The sequence below is a fragment of the Marmota flaviventris genome, chromosome 5, assembly GCF_047511675.1.
Source record: "Marmota flaviventris isolate mMarFla1 chromosome 5, mMarFla1.hap1, whole genome shotgun sequence".
Classification (NCBI taxonomy): Eukaryota; Metazoa; Chordata; class Mammalia; order Rodentia; family Sciuridae; genus Marmota; species Marmota flaviventris.
The window spans coordinates 139,437,276-139,442,778 of record NC_092502.1 but is presented as its reverse complement, the minus strand read 5'-3'; the positions used below and the strand labels follow the sequence as shown (position 1 = coordinate 139,442,778).

The 5,503-nt window shown below is 37.4% G+C and overlaps 1 pseudogene; it reads left to right on the top strand.

Annotated features, from left to right (window-relative positions):
* The first annotated feature begins 2,249 nt into the window (after positions 1–2,249).
* On the top strand, positions 2,250–4,233 carry LOC139705714 (general transcription factor IIH subunit 3 pseudogene; annotated as a pseudogene).
* The last annotated feature ends 1,270 nt before the right edge of the window (positions 4,234–5,503 follow it).

Sequence of the window (5,503 nt, the reverse complement as noted above, 5' to 3'; positions counted from 1 at the left end):
GATGTGGCAGTATCCCTATAGTAAGCTCTTTTAAGGTCTTCAGGGAATAGTCCCTTTCTCTCTCCATGCACAAAAGTTAACTCAAAATGGATCAAAGAACTTGATATCAAATCAGAGACTCTGCATCTGATAGAAGAAAAAGTTGGTTCTGATCTACATATTGTGGGGTCGGGCTCCAAATTCCTTAATAGGACACCCATAGCCCAAGAGTTAATAACAAGAATAAACAAATTGGACTTACTTAAACTAAAAAGTTTTTTCTCAGCAAGAGAAACAATAAGAGAGGTAAATAGGGAGCCTACATCCTGGGAACAACTTTTTACCCCTCGCACTTCAGATAGAGCCCTAATATCCAGAATATACAAAGAACTCAAAAAATTAAACAACAAGATAACAAATAACCCAATCAACAAATGGGCCAAGGACCTGAACAGACACTTCTCAGAGGAGGACATACAATCAATCAAAAGTACATGAAAAAATGCTCACCATCTCTAGCAGTTAGAGAAATGCATATCAAAACCACCCTAAGATACCATCTCACTCCAGTAAGATTGGCAGTCATTATGAAGTCAAACAACAATAAGTGCTGGCGAGGATGTGGGGAAAAGGGTACACTTGTACATTGCTGGTGGGACTGCAAATTGGTGTGGCCAATTTGGAAAGCAGTATGGAGATTCCTGGGAAAGCTGGGAATGGAACCACCATTTGACCCAGCTAACTACATTCTTTAACCACAGAAATATCTTCCAACAATATCCTATATTACTTGCTAGTTAATGCTGCCAATTTTAATTCAATAGGAATTCTATAGTGGTTTTCTTTAGATATAGAGAGAGTTTGAAATTAAAATGACAAAATATTGGTAGAGGAAGATGAAATATTAGTTTACATAAAATCCATTTGATAAGTTATTCATTATTAGAACCATTATGTAAGCTCAGGATAAGTCTACATTAAAAATATTAATAATTTGTATTTTAATCCATTAGTGTCTATATGCATAAGTAATACTCAATTTGGGAGAAGTAGTCAGCAAACATTAAATTTAAAGGGAATAAGTATATTTAAAAGATGAGCAAAAGTCCTTCTTGTGACAAAGTTACAAAGCACTGGAGCCAGAAATATAAATTATATAAATTACTATGATATATTCTAATTTAAAAGGTGGAGAAATTCAAACTCATCAACATGTTAAATCTGCAGTTAGCAATTGTATTAGTTTTATATTGCTGCTGCAATAGATTACCACAGATTTAAAGATTAGAACAATATGAATTTAGTACATTACCATTTTATAGGTTTCAAGAACTACACCAGTATCACTGGGCTAAAATTAAAGATTGAAATCATTATTTTCCTTTCTGGTTTTCTAGAGGAAAATCTATTTTTCAACCATTTTTTAATTTCTAAAAAAATTTACCTTCTATTCTTTGACTCACTCGTCAATTCCACCATCTCTAGAGCAGACAATGAGTAATGACAGCTCTGATCATTTTTCTCGGATCCACCTCAACACCTCACCACCACCAGGGTATTTACATTTGTATACTTAGTTGTCTTCACCTAACCCAGCAAAACTTGGGGCAGTTGTTCAAATGTAACTGGAGAGATACCATAACTCAAGTAGCCTGGCCCAAATGACTTAAATATGACATAACATATGCTACACTTATATGAATACACATAAATGATAAGAACAACAAATAAATTGAAACTCTCCTGATACATGGTAGAAGTGAAACAAATGGCATCTTAGTTGGATTTTGTTTCTAACAGGCTTTTTCAGCTACTAGTGCCCTCTTTCTGATCTGTAGGAAACTGAAGCTGAAACCAGATTTCCAAAATACCTTTTCCTCTGTAATTCCCAATTAGAGTTTGTCAAAAAAGAAATAGGGTGAAATTCAAATGTCATTCCAAATAGAAAAGGCTAGATATATCTGGCAGGTGAAAGCAACTGTGATTCATGGTAGGATCCTGCCAATGACTTGAACATCACTTTGAAGGTGCAGTCTGAGAGAGTTGGTAGAAACTCAATGAATCTTGAATATTGCTTCAGGTTCTTTCTGACTGTAGGAGAACCATAACTTTGAACTTTTCAGTTAAAGGATCCAAAATTTGGTTTTTTACCTTCCCAGATGCATCTTCCTTTACTTCCTTTGAGTCTCCTCAAACTTCACTCTTGCAGGACTTCCTGTAAATTCTAATAATCATTTAAAATATTTATTTAAGAACAAATCTAGATGGGGTCTGACGGTGAGGGCCGCGCAGGGAGGGACCCGACCCCGGGGCTGGGCGGAGTGGGCCTGGCCCGGACCTGCCAAGCAGAGTGCGTCTTTGGGCCGGATGGAATCCCTCTGGGTTTTAGTGGAGGAGCCCGTGCGTCCCTCCATTCATTCAGGAGCTACTTTTGGATCGCTTGTGCGCCAGGCAGTATTTTCTGCGCTGGGCAATACGGTAGAGAACGTGGCGGACGGGGATGCTTGAGGAGGTCACTGTGAGCAAGAGGGGTATTCGGCAAGTAAATAAAATCCCAAAGGGTAACAAGAGTTGTGAGACAATGTAAGAGGAAATATAAAAGGACGTTGTGGGGACTATGATCAAGGAGGAGCTACTTCATTGGGAGTCCAGAAAAAAGCGACATAGTGGAACTCGAATGACTGTGAAACTCTGAGGGAAGTATATTTCAAATGCAAAGGCCCTGTGGTTGGTCGAATTACCAGTTTACACTGAGAAGAGGGAAACAGGGAGTTTGGTAGAGGAAGGTGGAGAGACTTTCATCTATACATTAAACTACCAATTATAGGGCCTTAATGTCTTGAAGAAATAGAAGTGAAATGAATGAGCTTGAGAATGAGCTGGATTTTGGTCATGCAAATCATGAAGGGTCTTGTGGGCTTTATTTTACGAAGCCGTTTCAGGGTTTTAAGCAAAGACTTTTGATTTCCAATTTTAAAAGATCACTTGGCTGCTGTGTGGAAGGTGAACTGTGAGGGGCAACACTAGACTTTGGGAGGTCCACTGAGAGAAGATGAATTGAATCTTCTGGTTATCATAGTTGATGCCAACCCAATTTGGTGGGGGAAGCAAGCATTAAAGGAATCTCAGTTCACTTTATCCAGATGCATGGACGCCGTGATGGTGCTGGGAAACTCCCATTTATTCATGAATCGTTCCAACAAGCTTGCTGTGATAGCAAGTCACATTCAAGAAAGTCGGTTTCTGTATCCTGGGAAGAATGGCCGACTTGGAGACTTCTTTGGAGACTCTAGCAACTTTCCTTCTGAATTGAATCCTTCGGGCAGTAAAGATGGAAAATATGAGCTCTTAACAGCAGCAAATGAAGTTATCGTTGAAGAAATTAAGGATCTGATCACCAAAAGTGACATCAAGGGTCAACATACGGAAACTCTGCTGGCGGGATCCTTGGCCAAAGCCCTCTGCTACATTCACAGAATAAACAAAGAAGTTAAAGATAATCAGGAGATGAAATCAAGGATATTGGTTATTAAGGCTGCAGAAGACAGCGCACTGCAGTACATGAACTTCATGAATGTCATCTTCGCAGCACAGAAACAGAATATTCTGATCAATGCCTGCGTTTTAGACTCCGATTCAGGACTTCTCCAACAGGCTTGTGACATCACAGGAGGACTGTACCTGAAAGTGCCTCAGATGCCGTCCCTCGTGCAGTATCTACTGTGGGTTTTTCTTCCTGATCAAGATCAGAGATCTCAGTTAATCCTCCCACCCCCAGTTCATGTTGACTACAGGGCTGCCTGCTTCTGTCATCGGAATCTCATTGAAATCGGCTATGTCTGCTCAGTGTGTTTGTCAATATTCTGCAATTTCAGCCCTATCTGTACCACGTGTGAGACAGCCTTTAAGATTTCTCTTCCTCCTGTACTGAAGGCCAAGAAAAAGAAATTGAAAGTGTCCACATGATAAGAAAACATTTTCTACCAGGTGAACGAGGAAAACAGGTGTACTAGATGTGGAAAATTTTTCTTCATGAGCCGACGTGTGAAGAACTTACTTGTGGAAGCAGATGTCTATGATCTGAGGGGGATTTGTCAGGGAAAATGGATTCTGTTACTTGTCTGCAGATAAAAATCTGTCATTGTTAATGAGAAGAAAGGTTAATATTGTAGAGCTGTTCTCTAGAGGCTGTGAACTAAATAATGAAAACTTCCATAAGTTCAAAACAAACATGATTTGTAATTTTAGCAATGACTTTATTTTTCTATGTAATGTTTTTCCTTGAAATATTGCTTTAACTATTTCTATTCAGTGATTTTCCTTGAAATCATTCAGGGTCCCTTCGTGTCCAGCACAGCGTAGGCAAGTGTAAGGAATGGCGATAGGATTCGTTTTTTCAAAGCATATCAACAAAAACCCACTTGTGTACAAAACTTTGTATATAAATAAGATTTAAATTTTCTCTTTGACTATCTCAGAAATTGAGTCTTATTTAAATAATTTACTTAGATAATTTCAGATTGTGTTCTGGATTTGTATTCATTAACAAATACACAATGATTTAGAGGATCGCTTTGCAAGTATTTATTAATCCTTGCATTTGAGAAGTGGTTTGTTTTTTAAAAACATTACTATTTCAGGGCAAGGGCTGTAGCTCAGTGGTAGAACACTTGCCTAGCATGTATGAAACACTGTGTTCCATCCTTAGCACCACTTAAAAATAATAAACAAAGGCATTCTATCCCCCTACAATTACAAAAAAATAAATTAATAATAATAATAAAAATAAATAAAGACATGCTGTCCATCTGCAACCTCAAAAAAAAAATTACTGTGGGACTCACTATTTTAAGTATAGGAGGTAAAGCATTTAGATCTAAAAGATGAATAGTTTCAGCTGGGCACAGTAGTGCACACCTATAATCCAGCAGCTTGGGAGGCTATCATAGAAGAATCACGAGTTCAAAGCCAGCTTCGGCAACTTAGTGGCCCTAACCAACTCAGTGAGACCCTGTCGCTAAATAAAATACAAAATAAGGCTGGGGATGCGGCTCAGTGGTCGAGTACCCCTGAGTTCAATCCCTGGTACTAAGGGGGAAAAAATTATAAAAGACAAAGTTTCAAACAAACTAGCAAGGTTTTCTCACTATTTTTTTGTTTTTGAACTGTTTTATATACTTGCTTAGTTCTGGTTTTTGTGTGTTCATGATACATTTTGTGTAAATTTGTACAAAATAACTTAAATGTTCATACTTGGTTGAATTATTTCCTCTTAATCATATTTATCTCATGTTCCTTCAACATTTCCTCAAACATGTACTTTATAAATGGATTTCATTAAAAAAAAAAAGAACAAATCTAACTGATATAATATCTGGTAGAGAAATCATAAAAAATTTAGAAGTAACAATAGCATGCTATCTGGTTTAAAATGATCTGTTCTTCTTTCATACCAGTAATAACTAAAGCTCCAAGTTAAATAATTTCTAAATCTGAAAAGTAATATTTATTTTTAGTAAAATAA